Source organism: Lissotriton helveticus (genome assembly GCF_964261635.1).
Source record: "Lissotriton helveticus chromosome 1_1 unlocalized genomic scaffold, aLisHel1.1 SUPER_1_unloc_7, whole genome shotgun sequence".
NCBI classification, from domain to species: domain Eukaryota; kingdom Metazoa; phylum Chordata; class Amphibia; order Caudata; family Salamandridae; genus Lissotriton; species Lissotriton helveticus.
The window spans coordinates 663,928-682,455 of NW_027611714.1; the positions used below are offsets into that span (position 1 = coordinate 663,928).

Here is an 18,528-nt window from a genome sequence, read left to right on the forward strand (position 1 = left end):
CACACTCACAGTCAGCACCACCAACTGCGCCTCATTGCTACATAGCCCTGGGCCTGCACATCTGATGTGGATAAAGAAAAATATGTCTAAACATCACTAGGGCCTCAGTAACCAGGTAGCGGTCAGCCAATGCCCATCAGGTAAACAAGCATGGGCATAGCCAGTAGGTCTCGCCTCTGGGACCTTATACGTGTTTAGTTATCCAGCACAATATCCTTGGGGCAACAATATCAACTGTTGCATGGCTAAACACTTATAAGGTCCCAACGGCGCAACCTATTGGCTATACCAATGCTTGTTTTCATTGGTTCCTGTTTGTGCCTTTCAGAGATGCAAGCTTCTGTTTCATCCTCCTGTCTAACTACTTCCATCTTTTGTTGATCTAGGTCACAGGTACTCACAAACATTTTCCTGGGGCCCGCAAAGTTTGGTCTATGGTAGGACCGAGGGCCGTACTGATGCCATCGGGGGTGTTAACTCTGGGTAGGGGAAACAAAGCATTTATATCTAGTGGCTGCCTTTAAGAATGAAGGTGTTCCTAAAGTTAAGGGCCTAGTTACCTCCTTTTTATTTCTCGTGGCGTTAACAGCGCGAGCGCTGTCTCGCCAGAGACCTATTGTTAGCGACGCAGCTTTCCAGGAGACAGGACCTGGCCGCGTGCCTCTCCTCTGCCGGAAGGCGATTTGAGCGGGCCACGCGCACAAGAACGCGCTCGCTGTGGCCAGCTCCTGTCTCCTGGAAAGCTCCACCACACACGCATGTGCACACACAGAGGCACACACGCAAGCGCACATACACGCACGCACACATACAGAGACACCCTACTCCCCCGTCGCACACAAGAGACACACACACAAGCACACCTACACGCACGCACACATACAGAGACACCCCCCTCCCCCGTAGCACACAGAGACACACACATGAGCGCACATACACGCATGTACACATATAGAAACACCCCCCCCACCGTCGCACACATACACACACGCGCGCACACATACACGAGCTTACCGACACCCTCCTGCCGCCCCCCCTACAAGTAAGGCCCACTTACCGGCACTCCGGACATCTGCAGCCTACGCGGGGCTCTCCCTCGGGCATAGGAGCCCTGCGTCACCACTGCTCCTCCAGGCACGCTTTCACCAGGCACACACACACCACCAGCCGTCAGAGCACGCTTTCACCAGGCACACACACACACCACCAGCCGTCGGTGCACGCTTTCACCAGGCACACTCACACCACCAGCCGTCAGTGCATGCTTTCACCAGGCACACACACACCACCAGCCGTCAGTGCACACTTCCACCAGGCACACACACACCACCAGCCATCAGTGCACGCTTCCACCAGGAACACACACCACCTGCCGTCAGTGCAGGTATCAGAGCGCTTTAAATCAGCATGCTTATAACAAGCAAGACTAGCACTCTATATTACTGCCAACTTTGCTTAGCATAAGCAACAGCTAACCATTCACAAACAATGTTTACATACCAATTGCAAATTAAAAAAAAAATTAATGCAAAGCATTGTCAATTACAATGCCAGTAACTCTAACTTTAATGCTGCGAGACTTATTGCATTGTAAATGATTGTTCTAACTGCAATTAACCTTTAAATAAGTGTTTGCTGTATATGTACGTTTCTTTTTCATGTTAGTTCTGAGTCAAGTAAACAGCAGCCCAGTGCTGCTGCTTCCGAGGGGCCCGCATGTAAAGACCTGGAGGGCTGGGGCTGCCCTTCCAGATGGTCACACCCTGCACAGCTCAAGAAGCTGCCATGGCTTAACAAGAGAAACAGGAAGAATCAGAGAAACTAACACAGGTCAGACACACGGTACCAGAGAGTACTAACTGAGAACTTGCTTGTTTGCACAGTCTCTTTAAGCCAGAGTATTTTGAATGATTGAATGTATCGCTTTTAAAATTACTCTGGATGCTTCTAAGACAATCGCATTTTAAATTTAAAGCTTTTTGAAACAAATGTTTTTTAAACTGAAATTGCATTGAATGCTTACTCACTGTGGGTAAGCCTGACTTACGTCGAACAGTAGAACGGGAACGGGAGCTGGGCTGGGCAGGACCAGTGACCACAGCTGGAGGACTCACCCTCGTGGGGAGCGAGGGACAGGTCAGCGCTCTAGTAGTTAAGCATAAGCCTACTTATGGTGCCCACAGCATGGACGTGCAGCGGCACGCTGCTGGCGCGCCTAAGGCTAGCCCGCCTGTTTACGGACACGGTCGAGGGCGAGGAACCATGCCGGATTTGTCCCAGAAAACGGTAAGCTCATCACATATGATAGAGCATTATTACTCTAATTTAGATACTCGGGTAGAGCCCATTGTGAGATGATTCTAGCGCCAACAAGCTTGATAGGGTGGAAGATGTCATGCTCTATCTGCCGCACTAAGTTTAACTCAGGCATGGTGATGGATGTGGTGGTTATGGACGTGGTGATGGTGGTGGACATGGTGGCGGTGGATGTGGTGGACATGGTGGTAGTGGACGTGGTGGTGGTAGGTGTGGTGGTGGTGGGCGTGGTAGTGGTGGACGTGTTTTGTACACAAATACAGTGCCATTTAATACAATTAAAAATGTGTCAATTCATATGAAGAATAATGACAACCTGTATTTTATTATTCTTCATGTGAATTGACACATTTTTAATTGTATTAAATGGCACTGTATTTGTGTACAAAAGTATTGTTTTATATCGAATAAATTGTACAATTTTCTTAATATTTTCTCAAAATTGTTTTGATCTTATTTTTCTATTTTTGTGTTTTATTAGAAATGTGGTTATGGCATTAATGGGTCTGTGAGTTATGAGTGGTCGCATTTTGAATTCCTTTTCATTTTTGGAAAAATAGGGACTTGTTTTTATTACTAGTCTCGTAAATACAACACATATTGCATTACAAATGCTATAGGTGTCACATTTGCGAAAGTTATAACTATTGGCATTGTAAATGACAAAGCTATTAATTTTGCTATTTTCAAAACCAACACATAAATAAAAAAATTGTCATTTACAATACCAATAGCTCAAACTTTCCTAATGCGAGACCTATTGCATTGCAAATGCTTGTTTAAGTATTTGACACAATATTGAATTTATAACCTTTGTTTTTATGGTCATGAGTCACCAGAATACTAAAAACGTGTCTTTTATTTTCAGGGTCAATTAAGTAATGGTCACCAGCTTGGAAGCTCTGTTCATTCTTCAGTATTTGTCATTGATCTCCACTTGTGGCTGGTTTGGGTCTGCCCCCTGCATCGTTCCCGATAACTCGCACAGGTAAGGAGCTTGTAGCAGCAACATGATAACCCCATACTCGTCTGTAAGAAGTGCGCTCTGAGGCAGGAATCCGATCATTTTTGTGAAACAAGGAAGGGCCAATATCTGCTATGTACATTTGTTAAAATAAAACAGTCAAATCACAGTATACTGTTCCAGAGGTTCGTCCCAGAGACATTTTCTGTAACTGAATGCAGACACCCTAAAGCATGTGCTTTTAAGACAAGTTGTGTTTACTCACCTGAAGGTGACATGTTTCATCATTGGGCTATACTCCTCACCAGGCCGGTGCTACAATGCCTGGTGGGCACCCCTAGAGGGCACTCTGTCGGAGATCTTTTAATAAGTACGTTGGATGAGCATAGTAGGACAGAGGATGTTGTGTCATAAGATGTGAGATTGGTGAAGTCTGAATATAAGATCAACTATCGACCAGTTGCCGCAATATACTTAATGTGATCTTCCTGGTCCATGTTGAGATTAAAAACAGTGGCAGAGAAATTGAGGAACTAAGGGCGCCTATCACTGTGTGAAAGTATTGATCACCTATGGACCTGCTGGTAAGCTGGGGTCTATACTTCAGGTCAACTTTGTTCATGCCTTGTGTAGTCATGGAGCAATCTGTTGGCATTTCATCAGGACCAAATATGGGAAAATTGGTAAATGGGACCTAATCTTCTCCACAGCGTGAGGAGCTCTGTAACTCAAAGCCCTGCACCATGCATAGGTGATAAGGTGCCTAGTAACATCTTACTACCACAGGTGAGCACTCTCTAACAGAGTGCACTAGTTACGGTAACCCTCCTAAAATTCAGGACAAACTGATTTATTCAATAACTTGGACGCCGCATCAGGGGGCAACTGGTTTGAAAAGCACATGCTTCCTAGGGTGTTCAGTTAGAGATAATGTCTGTGGGACTGAACCTCCAGAACAGTATACTGTGGGTTGATTTATACAAAGAATGTGTATACTGGACTGTCATATTCCTCGTCATCTCTTATGATATGTAAAATAAAACACAACACACCTGGAGGCCAACACATCTATTATAAATTTAATGCAAAAATAGCAAAAGGCCAAGCAAACTAACAAGTGACAATTGTCTTTGCAATGGACAAGAGCATCCACCCTAAAGCAAGTTGGAGTATATAATGCTAATGCTACACAATGCATTTTTATACACTTCACCTAATACAAGTCAATGAAACATGAACACGTGATACAAACAGTTACTTAAACAATACTAATGAGTAGGAGGCAAGATCTTCTCTCGAGAGGAATGTGAGGAGTCCGTGAGGTGCAGATAAAAGATACACAGACAAGCAGCAGAATTCACTGTTTCTGGAAATAACACTTCTGTTTGTCAATATTCAATTTACGACAAGGTGCAGGAAAGTGTGGAGATGGACATCACTAAATAAAACGGTTCTGGGCCTAATAGAATCATGTAACTTTGCAGGCATATTAAGGCGAACAGTCACATCAAATTAATATAAGAATATTGTAATTTGGTAATGTAATATATCAATGCACGTTGTGGCATTCATGTGTAACCAATTATCGGTGTTAAAGAAACCAGTATATCCAGGTATGCTTTCTCAATTCCTTCTTCCGAGAGGCCACCACTGCTGCTAGCCAGCTGTATTCAGCAGTGCCACCTGTGACCTGGAATCCTGCATTTAATCAATACCAAAGGTCGTCAATGCTTCTAGCCAACTCCGGTCACTGGTGCCACTCGCACCCCACCACCCTTGGGCCTGTTATTCTTTTAGCCAGCTCCAGTCAGTAGTGGCCCCTTGGACCTGTATGTAAGCCTACTAGCCAGCTCCTGTTAGTACTGGCCCCTGGGACCTGTTATCATCCTAGCCAACTTGAGTCATTAGTAGCACCTTGGGACTAGTGATCATACTAACCAGCTTCAGCCAGTATTGGCTCCCTGAGACCTAGTATCCTGCTAAGTAACTCCAGTCAGTAGTGACCCCTGTACCTTACATCCTGCTAATCTACAAAACCAGAGGTCAACTCTACTGCCAACCAGTTCCAGTCAATATTGACATGCATTGTTAGCCTGCTTGTCATGAATACCAGAGGCCAGCATTGTTGCTAACCAGTATTGGCTCCCTGAGACCTATTATCCTGCTAAGTAACTCCAGTCAGTAGTGACCCCTGTACCTTAATTCCTGCTAATATTCAAAACCAGAGGTTAACTTTACTGCCAACCAGTTCCAGTGAATATTGACATGTATTGTTACCCTGCTTGTAATGAATAACAGAAGCCAGCGTTGTTGCTAGCCAGCTTCAGTCACCATTGGCCCGTCACATATTATCCTCAATAGGATCAATGCCCAAGGCCTGTGCAGCTGCTAACCTGCTCTAGTCAGCAGTGACTTCCCGGACCTGTTATTCTGCATATAATCAGCATGTCTTCAGACCTAAATACACTCACCCCACATCCTTACTGTATAATAGCAATTATTTACTTACATCATACAGTAGGTACCGCACTATATCACACGATCCCAAAAACAAAGAAAATAAAAAAACGCCTAAGCCTTCAGTACTCCACCTTGTCAAAAATGACCAAATCACACCAAGCACTATAGCCTGCCACATCACATGGCACACTCAGCCACAACATGACGATACCACAGCAGGGATTTGGGGCCATTAATCCTCTGTTCTAGGCATGTATGCTGTAGATGCACATGATTTGCATACTCCTGCCATCTGGTGTTGGGTCCGGATGTTTGCAAGTTGTCTTTGAAGAAGTCTTTCCAGTCACGAGGTAAGGTGACCATCTTTCGGTGATAGTGCACATGGGCATTGACTCCATTGTTAGATTGTTTTTTACCCCAAACGGGTTCGGGTGCATATTGCTGCACTCCGAAACCGCTCTTCGGGTTCCCCTCAGTGCGCAGTCCACTCTACCCTCAACTGTATTGTTTCAGTACACATTTCCCTGTTCTCCTCGTTTCAAATAGTTTGGAAAACTCTCCATTTTTGATAGAAAACCTTGTGGGCAACCGTCTGGCCTTGCTGCGTAGGGCCAGCCATCTCAAATGGAACGGCCTCCATTCTATTTCTGTCCTGAGTGCCACACCAAGTTCCCTCCACCGACGTACATCAAGTTTGTAACTTGTTCCTCTCTCCGGAGCACAAGAAGGAAGACTGCGACCCTTGTAAGTCGTTTTGGTCCAAGAGAACTCTACCCGATCATCAGGCTCGATGACAAGAGAAAGAAACTCAGATGGTGATTTGGCAAAAACCTTGTTTTAAACTTGTGTGGTGTCACTTATTTACTTGAATTGTGATCCTTACTGTACCCTCCACAACAGTAAAAGCCTCTTGAAGCACACAGCGGTGCATACGCTGTAGCGCTTTTTACTTTGCTAAAGCGGCCGCCATTAGACCAGGCGTGCTCGCCGACCACGCCCACTAGAGGCCACGCCCCCATTTTCCCGCCTACTTAAACGCTGATCGTCAGCGCAACGTTTACATCCCTGACCCAGTCCTGAGGCGGAAGCCGGGAGCTGGAGGTACGCATCAAACCTTGGCAAAAACCTTGTTTTAAACTTGTGTGGTGTCACTTATTTACTTGAATTGTGATCCTTACTGTACCCTCCACAACAGTAAAAGCCTCTTGAAGCACACAGCGGTGCATACGCTGTAGCGCTTTTTACTTTGCTAAAGCGGCCGCCATTAGACCAGGCGCGCTCGCCGACCACGCCCACTAGAGGCCACGCCCCCATTTTCCCGCCTACTTAAACGCTGATCGTCAGCGCAACGTTTACATCCCTGACCCAGTCCTGAGGCGGAAGCCGGGAGCTGGAGGTACGCATCAAACCTTGGCAAAAACCTTGTTTTAAACTTGTGTGGTGTCACTTATTTACTTGAATTGTGATCCTTACTGTACCCTCCACAACAGTAAAAGCCTCTTGAAGCACACAGCGGTGCATACGCTGTAGCGCTTTTTACTTTGCTAAAGCGGCCGCCATTAGACCAGGCGCGCTCGCCGACCACGCCCACTAGAGGCCACGCCCCCATTTTCCCGCCTACTTAAACGCTGATCGTCAGCGCAACGTTTACATCCCTGACCCAGTCCTGAGGCGGAAGCCGGGAGCTGGAGGTACGCATCAAACCTTGGCAAAAACCTTGTTTTAAACTTGTGTGGTGTCACTTATTTACTTGAATTGTGATCCTTACTGTACCCTCCACAACAGTAAAAGCCTCTTGAAGCACACAGCGGTGCATACGCTGTAGCGCTTTTTACTTTGCTAAAGCGGCCGCCATTAGACCAGGCGCGCTCGCCGACCACGCCCACTAGAGGCCACGCCCCCTCCACCTAGAAATGTGCATGCACAGGAAGCGCAGCGGACGAGCGCAGCGGACGAGCGCAGCGGGAGCGCCGTTTGCGCACTGAAGGCGCGCCTAAGGCAAGCCCGTCTGCGCCCGTCCGCGCACGACCGGGCCTAGGGCCAGCCCCCATGCCGGAACCTACCGCCAATAGGAGATATTACTCACGTCGAGATCTCCTCAGCATCAGACCTTCGAAAAATATCACCTGTCATGCAATACACGACCCAAACGTCCCCTTCACTAGCTGTAACATCTGCAAACCTGGAAACCTACTCCTTCCCAGGATGGCCGCCCCACTCCCAGGCCTCAAATTAGCGACACTCAACTGCAGATCGCTTCCCAAGCATGCCCTACTCATAAACCATCTGATTGTCGATCACGATCTGGATATACTCTTCCTAACCGAAACTTGGATCACCGGTCATTCCAACTCCGACATAGTCTCGGCCCTTCCCCCGGGCTTTCTCATCATGTCCCAACCCCGCCCTCTGGGTCGAGGTGGTGGAATAGCCATCATCTACCGAGACTACTTCACCTGCCGATCTACTGAGATTCAGAACCAGGAGTCGGAGAGCTGTCTGTTCACGCTGACGCTCTCACCATCCTACTCCCTGTCAGGCCTTCTGGTCTACCGGCCCCCTGGACACCTCAGCCCCTTCTCCGCCGCTTTCTTAGAAACCGTTTCATCCCTGGCCCACTTAACATCTAACTTCTTGATTACAGGTGACCTTAACATCCATTTTGATGATCTATTAGACACAGGGCCATCTGACTTAATCTGTGAACTTGGCGCCCTTGGCTTCTCCCTGGCTAACTCAGGAGCCACGCATTCGAAAGGACATCTGCTCGACCCTGTATTCTCGAACATCCCTTCCCTCCAGTTCACCAATTCCCTCCCCCTCCCGTGGACGGACCACTTCTTGGTCTCGGCCCATCTCCCAGGGTCCTTTAAGAAACCCCATAATCCCCCAACTTACACCAAGGACAGATCTTGGGCCAGACTTTCGATGGAAAACTGGGCCTTGGCTCTTGACGCTACCACCCCCAGTCTTGCAGCCGACCCCGCCTTGGCAGACACCCAGTTCAGAGACTGGATTTCCTCCTCCCTCGACAGCCTCATCCCCATCAAAAATCGAGAGGTTAAAAATAAGACCAAGGGCCATGCACCTTGGTATAATTCCGAACTCAGAGCGCTCCGTAAAGAGTGCAAGAAGGCCGAGAGAGTATGGAGGAAAGATTGGCTCCATAGTAACAAGGACATATATCACAATGCGGTAAGACGATACAAAACAGCCTTGAAATTAGCTAAATCAACGTTTTATGACAACAGAATAAAAACCGCGACTAACTCATCCAAAGAATCTTATCAGATAGTCAAAGAATTACTAAACATCCCAACAGCACCCCCCCTCACTCCCCCCCCCCCCAGACAGAAGTAAGGATCTGGCTAACTACTTCGATTCGAAAATCCTGCGGATACTGGACACCCTTCCTACCGTCAGCCCCCCTCCCATCACGGATATAGCGAACGGCAACAATAGCCCACAGCTGGACACCTTCAGAGCAGTTTCCCTCACCGAGGTGATGTCCACGCTAGAGAAAATGAAAAGCGGTTCCCCCCTTGACCCAGCCCCGGTCAGATTCCTAAAAAAGGTGTCTCCCATCATAGCCCCCATCATCGTGGACCTTATCAACTCTTCCCTCGCTGGAGGAACGGTGCCCCCCAATTGGAAGAACGCAGTTGTTAAGGCCCTGCTGAAAAAACCCCAACTTAACCCGGACGACATGTCTAATTACAGACCGATCTCACTGCTCCCATGTATCAGTAAGATGGCTGAAAAGCTAGTTAACTCGCAACTGTCCCAATTTCTTGAGACAAACAATATCCTGCGCCAATCCCAAACTGGGTTTCGACCCGGCCATGGCACGGACACCGCCCTCCTCTCTGTCATCGAGGAGGCAAGGTGTATCCTAGACTCAGGGGGATCAGTGGCAGTGATCCTCCTGGACCTTAGCGCCGCCTTTGATACGGTGGATCACCGTGTCCTATTACATCGCCTGGCCAAGGCAGGAATTGTGGGTACGGCGCGAGCGTGGATCGAATCCTTTCTCTCCTATCGATCCTTTCAGGTGTGGGACGGCAACTCCCGGTCAGAATCTCTTCCACTGAAGAATGGAGTTCCCCAGGGGTCGTCGCTCAGCCCCACCCTGTTTAATGTCTATATGGCCCCCCTGGAAGACGTAGTGGCCCCCTACGGTATAAAAATAATTAACTACGCTGACGACACCCAACTAGTCGTCTCCCTGTCCCACCTGGATAACCACCCTGACAGCTTGCTGCATTGTCTCCAGGACATCCATACCTGGATGTGTGACTCGGCTTTGAAGCTGAACGGTGCAAAGACCGAGATCATGCTCCTGGGCAACAAATGGACGTCCTTTCCACCATCATCTTGGCCTGACACCTTCGGCGAAATCCCCTCTCTTAAAAATGAGATCAAAACACTAGGAGTATGGTTGGAACCTGACCTAACCATGGAAACGCAGGCGGCCAAGACAGCAGGCACCTGCTTCGGTCTCCTGCGTTCCGTGCGCAAGATCCTACCTCTTCTTCCCCTCCCATCCAGGAAATTGCTGGTCCAGGGTCTTGTCTTGGCCCGGCTCGATTACAGCAACGCCATCTATCTTGGGGCCCCTGAGTACACCCTGGCCAAACTCCAACGCACCCAGAATGCGGCGGCCAGGCTCATTATGAACCTCCCCCCTAGAGTTTCAGCAAAGCCTGCCCTCAAAGCCCTACACTGGCTCCCTGTTCGCCAGAGAGTAGAGTTCAAGGCCCTCTGCACCACCCACAAGCTCATCAATGGAGCTGGTCCAGCCGCGCTAAAAAATATGGTTACTCCATACAAAGCCTCCAGACCCCTTCGCTCTGACGCCGAACATCTTGCCACGGTTCCCAAATTCAGGAAGGCCCGCACCGGCGGTCGTCGCTTTTCGGTCAAAGCCTCCACAGCATGGAACTCACTCCCTCTCAGTCTACGTCTGGAACCCTCCCTCACTGCGTTCCGCAGGAAACTTAAAACCCTCTTGTTCCCCAAATAATTCACTCCCTCTCCCCCTCCTCTGGATCTTCTCAGGTTTATAGCGCGGGGATGCCTACGGGTCACCAGGCGCTCTAGAAATCGCAAAATAAATAAATAAATAAATAAATTAGAATCGTGATTTAAAAAGAGTGTGGGCTACTCATCAGACAATAATTTTATTGAGAAGGTAGCTTTAACTCTAGTAAAAACAGTGAAAAAACAATGGACTAGTGATTGGTTGGGTTAGCTTGAACCAATAAGTCCTCACAAAGGTGACAAATAAACAAAGATGGTCAACATGTTTCTGCTAAGGAGCCCAGAGTCAGCTCAGCATTCGTCAGGACCAAAACACTCATTCATACTCCTTGGTGGGCACTCACTAAGGTGTCCTAACCTAAGGTGTAGAAAAAGAAAAAACTAATACAACCTGGTGACTGTAAGGGTTCCTAAGATGGATGAATCTCCATGGGGTCTCGCCTCATTAAGGGAGACTAAAATTCTGAAAAATAAAAGAAACAAACAAATCTGTTTTGCTACTAATTGTACTAGACTTAATAGAGTTCAGTTTATCTAAGCCAACGTGCACAAGATTTACCAGTTAATAAAATTACCACAGAAAATTGTACTGTAGAAAATACAGGGTACAGTGCCCGAGAGAAGGCCATCTCATGTTATGAGTTCCCAGACAAGTATTTACTCGTTATTTAACCAATATCAGAGAAAACACGCAAATAATATTATATCTGCATGTTTTAAGGGTAGATACTTTATTAATGAAAGTGCTCGTCAAAAACGACCAAAGGTCGGGATTGTGAAATTGCAAAAACGCCCTTTAAATAAAGCGCAATCAGAAGTCATATCGAGACAGGGAGGTAAAACTCACTTTCAAAAGTCCGCTGTCGAACATCATGGGCTGGCGGAGGGGGGAAACCTTCACGCTCGGTCAATCTGTCAGCATAACATAATGGTATTAATAGCCGGTTCTGCTGGCGTGTGTTTTTAGAGTTGCGGGTTTTTTTTTATGCGGTGAATGGAGTGTAAACCTAAGACCTACTTGCTCCGATGTGACTCCCCGCCGGTAGACCTGTTCAGACCAAAACCACCGCCCGCAACAACCGAGGGGCAATGCGGTCGCGGATTTGTTTTTGTTGGAAAACGCGGAAGTTCGGGAAGGGCGCGGCTCGCGTTGTCAGCGGTCACGTGTTCCTATGACTACTCATATCACTTAAAGGGACCTCGCTGTTTCTTAGTTCGTTGTGCCGTGTTCCCAAATTATCGGCATAGCAAAACGAAGAGATCCCATCATTTTGGAAAAATGCTATGTATCATTGACACTACGTTTATAAAGATGGCATATTACACTAATATGATCACGAAATATAGGGAAGTCAGGACACATCCAGGGAGTAATAATTTTAATTTAGGATGGCAAAACAATTAGGCCAAACTCATTGCGGGCATGTTTAAAGGGGATAAGTGTAATCTGGGTACAATTCACCTTATTGCTCGCATCCCCCTCACTCCATGCCTGGAAGGACATACTGAGTGCCATCTGCCTGATTGGTTTTAATATCTAGATTAGGAGCTCCCTATGGAATGGTGCGCGCTTAAGTACTCTCACTACAAACCAATGCCATACTCTGGCCGTTTGTCGCACAATATATGGATTATCTCTTGGTGTTGCTGATTCCTCCATTAACAGCTCCGGAAGACAACCAGCATCCACCATTCCCGCCGAGAGCCGAATTTCCCAACTAGGGACTGTGTTGAGCCATCGAGCTGCGTGTTGAAAATGAACGGCATAATATTAGGGGTCCAAATCCCCCGCTGCATACGTCCTGGTCAGTGTGGCCAAAGCCGGAAGCCACCTACCAGATCTTACCAAAAACCCAAAATGCCGCAGCCCGCCTGCTCACAAACACCCCATCAAGAACATCGGCCAAACCAGCGTTGAGAAAACTTCATTGGCTCCCCGTGAGGGAAAGAGTCGCATTCAAGGCCCTCTGCCTGGCCCACAAGACCCTGCACAACGCTGGCCCCCCCATTCTGAGCACGTGGATCACCCCTTACAGACCACCGAGAGCGCTCCGGTCTGAACAGGGAAACCTTATCGTTGTCCCTAGGGTGAAGAAAGCCCGCTTTGGCGGTCGCAGATTCTCGGTAAACACGGCCAGAAAATGGAACGCTCTTCCCCCGAACCTTAGAGCGGAACCAAACCTCCTAAGATTTAGGAAGTCCCTCAAAACCCTCCTCTTTCCTTGATCTACTTGAAGTTTCCCCTGCCCCCCCCCCTGTAGGAGTACGAGGTTTCAGCGCTGGGATACTCGAGGGTGACTACGCGCTCTATAAAAACCTAAAATAAATAAATAAATAATAAATAAATAAATGTGTAATGGCCTTGTTGAAAGATTTAACAAGACAATGAAGGGCATGATCGGTGGACTTCCTGAAAAACTCAAAAGAAGAAGGGATGTCTTACTTCCCTGCCTGCTTTTTGCCTATTGGGAAGGGCCACAGAAAGGAGTAGGGTCCTCCTCATCTTAACTTCTGTTTGGGTTTCCTGTCGGTACCACTGTGCCTTGTGAAAGAGTGATTGGAGAAACCTCTCGTTGAACCTTAGCAGATATAGTGGACTATGTGTTTGGCTTTTGCTCCAGGATGTATGAGTACGTGGAAATAGCAAGCAAAAACGTCGAGGCCAGCCTAGCTCCAGAAGCTCTGGTAATGCCAAAAGGCTGCTATGGTTGAGTTCCAGCCAGGGCAGATGGTGTGGGTTTTGGGGCCTGTGACTCCTAGGGCTCTGCAAGGTAAGTGGAGTGGACCCTACCCTATCCTAGAACGAAAACTGGTGGTCACCTACCTGGTAGACCCTGGCTCAGACAGGAACCATAAGAGGGTCGTCCATCTCAACCGCCTTACACCCTACTATGACATGGCAGATGTGACCATGCTCATGGTTACAGATGAGGATCGGGAAGCAAAGAGTGAACCTGCCCCTGACCTGTCCAGCAATCAAAAGATGGGTCAGTGGAAGGTGTGGTCTTGTCAGACACCCTACCTGCCCATCAGGAGACTGATTGCAGGCAAGTCCTAAATCAGTTTGCTGAGCTCTTCTTTTTGACCTGTCGCCAGACTAGCTGGTGTATCCATGCTGTAGACGCTGATGAAAGGCTACCTTTCGAGAATAAAACATACAGGCCGACCGAACATGTGAAAGAGAGCATCAAAGCTGAAGTAAGCATGATGCTGGAATTGGGAGTTCTAAAGCCTTCTGAGAGCCCCTGGACCTGCCCAGTTGTCTTAATCCCCAAGCCTCATAGCCAGGATGGTAAGAAAGAAATGAGGTTTTGTGTGGACTATTGGGGCGCGAATGCTGTGATCAAAACTGATGCATGCCAAATTCCATGGGCAGATTAACTTATTGACACGTTGGGAGCAGCCAAGTATCTGAGTATGTTTGATCTCACATCAGAGTACTGGCATATAGGTCTCACGACTCCAGGAGCAAAATAAATATCTGCATTTTCAACCCCAGATGGGTATTATCAGTTCACTGTAATGCCCTTTGGTTTGAAAAATGCATCTGCCACTTTTCAAAGGTTGGTGAACTAAGCCCTTGCTGGGTTGGAATCCTTGAATGCAGCATTTCTACACACTATTGCTGTCTTTAGCTCCACCTGGCAGGATCACCTGAACCACCTTAGGAAAGTACTGTGGGCTCTGAGAAGTGCAGGCCTCGTTATCAAGGCATTCAAGTGTCAGATAGGGCAGGGAAAGTTTGCATACTTGGGTCACCTTGTTAGTGGAGGCCAGGTTCAACCCTTACACCCCAAGATCTAGACGATTCTGGACTGGGTGGCTCCAACTACCCAGACTCAAGTGAGAGCCTTCCTTGGCTTCCCTGGTACTGTAGGAGGTTTGTGAGGGATTATGGCACCATTGTGGCACCCCTCACAGACTGACTTCCAAAAGAATGCCACAAATAGTGAACTGGACTGTGAGCAGTCTAATAAAGACTTATAAAGCGCGCGCACACCACAAGGTTTCATGGTGCTGCGGACAAGAGAGTCCTGCCGCTAAGTATTTCATTCATAAGCCTGGCGAAAAAACCAGGTCTTTAATAGTTTCCAAAATTGAGGATATGATATCATCGATCTAATGTCCCAAGGGAGAGAATTCCAAAATTGAGGGGCCAGGACCGCAAATCTTATTCCCCGCGATTTCTAGCGTTTAAAGGATGGAGTAGCTAGGGGATTCAAATGGGAAGACCTAAGATCCTGAATGTGGATATATTTCTGGACCCGAGTAGATACAGACAATGGGCAGTTGCCATGGAGCGCTTTAAAGAGGAGGCATCCCAACTTGAATGCACTGCGTTCGACTACCAGAAGCCAATGTAACTTTTTCATAAGAGGGGTGACATACTGCATTCTTGGCTGGCGATAGATTACTCTAGCAGCCTGGTTTGGCAGTAGTTGCAGTCTTTTCGATTGATATGCCGGAATGCCAAAGTAAAGAGTTAGTGTAGTCAATGTGAGAGATAACTAAGGCTAAAGCAACTTGGGTAAGAGCTTCAGTAGTGAGAAATCTGTTGTTCTCCAGTAATGGGGTAACTTTCATAGATTCACATGCTTGAATCATTCCCCGTCATCGAAGTGAGATCCCCACGGTACATAGAATAGCAGTATAGCAACAGCATAGCTAAAGCACAGCTAAAAGAGCAATAGGAAGTATTGTAACATGGACGTTAATAGGAAAAAAACGTGTCACTTTACTAACTTGTCCAAGTCCTTAGATATGGTACAAGCTCCAGCCAATCAGGCGACCGCACCCTCTGGAACCTTCTCCTCAGAGGCTCAGGCTCTCAGATGTTCTACCGCACGTCGTGTGAAGGGAGTCTCCCTGAGCGCTGCTCAGTCCCTCTACCTTTTCTCTTCAGAAACCCATCTTCACTGCTTTGTCTACTAGAAAGAGGTCACTCATCAGACACTGTGAGTCTTGTGGGAAACTCCGGCTTTATTCCAAAGACCCCCACAAAAAATGTATCTACTGCCTCCACCCTGAACATCAGGTGAGAGATTGTAAAATCTGCTGGACTTTTCTTCAAAAGACTTTAAGAGACAGAGAGGGAAGTCTACTTCTGTGGTTACAGAAACTCAAGACCACGGATAATCCCTTATCAGATGTTGAGAGTGATTCCTCTCTCAGGACTGTCATCTCTAAGAAGGGGCTAGTGACTGGGGGTTTGGTATCTGCTAATCAATCAATTAATCAAAGACATTTATATCGCGCACTACTCACCCGGAGGGTCTCAAGGCGCTTGGGGAGGGGGGGTCCGCTATTGCTCGAACAGCCAGGTCTTGAGCAGCTTCCTGAAGGCGATGTGGTCTTGGGTCAGGCGGAGGGGGTCGGGAGGGAGTTCCAGGTCTTGGCGGCCAGGTAGGAGAAGGACCTTCCTCCTGTTGTGGCTCTTTGGATGCGGGGAACGGCGGCCAGGGCGTGGCTGGTCAATCGGAGCTGGCGTGTGGGAGTGTAGAAGTTGATGCGGTTGTTGAGGTATCTCGGGCCACTCGGCTACGTCTTGCATCCCTTCGTGAAGGTTGGTTGTGGCGGTGGTGGGGTCATTGGTGAGGGAGAGGATCAGCTGTGTGTCGTCGGCGTAGGAGATGATGTTGAGGTTGTGTTGGCGTGCGATGGCCGCAAGGGGGCTCATGTAGATATTGAAGAGGGTGGGGCTGAGCGAGGAGCCCTGAGGAACGCCGCAGATGACTTCGGTGGCCTCTGACCTGAACGGGGGTAGGCGGACTCTCTGTGTCCTTCCGGCGAGGAAGGAGATGATCCATTCTAGTGCCTTCTCCTGGATTCCGACGTTGCTGAGGCGCTGCACTAGGGTGCGGTGACAGACAGTGTTGAATGCTGCGGAGAGGTCTAGGAGGATGAGGGCCGCTGTTTCTCCGTTGTCGAGCAGGGCTCGGATGTCATCGGTGGCAGCAATGAGGGCGGTCTCGGTGCTGTGGTTGGCCCTGAAGCCCGACTGTGAGGGGTCGAGGGATCCATTTGTCTCGAGGAAGGCGGCCAGTTGCTTGTTGACGGTCTTCTCGATGACTTTGGCTGGAAATGGGAGGAGCGAGATTGGGCGGTAGTTTTTGAGTTCGGTGGGGTCCGCTGTTGGTTTCTTTAGTTGAGCGCTGAGTTCGGCGTGCTTCCAGCTCTCAGGGAAGGTGGCGGTGTCGAAGGAGGTGTTGATGATGTCCCGCAGGTGGGGTGCGATGACGGCGTCGGCCTTGTTGAAGACGTGGTGAGGGCAGGGGTCGGTGGGGGATCCGGAGTGGATGGAGTTCATCGTGCGGATGGTGTCTTCGGTGCTGATCGGGGTCCAGGCGCTGAGGGTGGTGGTCGGGGGCGTTGGTGCGGTCGTGGGGAGCGTTGTTTGTGTGCTGAAGCTGTTGTGTATGTCAGCGATCTTGTTGTGGAAGTAGGAGGCGAGGGAGTTGCAGAGGTCCTACGATGGTGTGATGTCGTTGTTTCCGGCGTTGGGGTTGGAGAGCTCTTTCACGATGTTGAAGAGTTCCTTGCTGTTGTGTGCGTTGTTGTCCAGCCGCTCCTTGAATGCTGTTTTCTTGGTGGCGTGGATCAGTTGATGGTGCTTTCGGGTGGCGAGCTTGAGGGTGGTCATGTTGTCCGGTGTTGGGTCTCTTCTCCAGGCTCTCTTGAGGGCTCGGCAGATCTTCTTGGAGCTCTTGAGTTCGTCGTTGAACCATGGGGCCTTCTTGCTGCCGGGTCTGCTGGGCGGAGTCCTCAGTGGGGCGAGGTCGTCTGCGCAGATGCTGATCCACTTCGTTAGGTTGTCGGCGGCCTGGCTGGGGTTCGCTGAGCTGGCGGGAGGATGCTGGCTCAGGGATGCGGCGAGTTGGTCGGCCGTGATCTTGTTCCAGCTTCTTCGTGCAACCTGTTGCTGGTGGTGGTGGATCGTGGTTCTTCTGAAGCTGAAGTGCTCGCAGCTGTGGTCCGTCCAGTGGAGTCCGGTGGCGTGGCTGAAGGCGATATCCTTGCTGGATGAGAAGACGGCGTCGAGTGTGTGTCTGGCGTAGTGGGTGGGGGTGGTCACCAGCTGCTTGAGTCCGAGGTTGTCGAGGTTGTCGAGCAGGGTGGTGGTGTTGCGGTCGTTGTTGTTCTCCAGGTGGAAGTTGAGGTCCCCGAGGAGGATGTAGTCAGCGGAGGGGAGGGCCTGCGGGCTTGTCAGGGTGTCGTCGGTGTTGGTCGTGATGCGGATGGTGTTCCTGTGGATGATGGCGATACCTCCTCCCATCTGGTTGGCGCGGTCTCTCCGGGTGATCTTGTAGCCCTCCGGGATGGCGATGGCGATGTCAGGCGCTGAGGAGGCGTTCATCCAGGTTTCCGTGAGGAAGGCAACGTCTGGCGATGTGGTGTCGAGGAGGTTCCAGAGTTCGATGGCGTGTCTGTGGACGGAGCGGTTGTTGAGCAGGATGCACTTCAGGTGGTTGCTGCTGGTGTTCGGTTTGGTGGGTGCTGGTGTAGTGCAGGTCCGGATGCAGGTGAACTTGCAGGAGTGACAGCTGAAGGGTCCGTGGGTGCGTCTCGGGGTGGCTCGGTAGCATCCTGGGATTCGGCCGGTGTTGTGTGCGTTGAGGGTGGCGGCGTCGTACGCCCGGTGGGTGGGCTGGGGTCTGCGGGGGACAGGGGACCTGGCGCTCGGCGCGGTCCAGGCGCGGACGGGCTCAGACGGGCTTACCTTTGGCGCGCCTTCGGCGCACAATCGGCGC

General features: G+C 49.3%; 2 protein-coding genes across 2 annotated transcripts in view; one reads left to right on the forward strand and one right to left on the reverse strand.

Moving 5' to 3' along the window:
- LOC144806428 (uncharacterized) overlaps positions 1–18,528 on the reverse strand; it is a 369,061-nt gene that overhangs the window by 176,703 nt on the left and 173,830 nt on the right. The window lies entirely within an intron of this gene.
- The window catches only part of LOC144806430 (uncharacterized), a 342,683-nt gene continuing 327,345 nt past the window's right edge, over positions 3,191–18,528 (forward strand). Inside the window, exon 1 of the mRNA XM_078672800.1 lies at positions 3,191–3,304. The gene's annotated coding sequence lies outside the window, so the exon portion shown is untranslated. The remainder of the gene's footprint in view (positions 3,305–18,528) is intronic.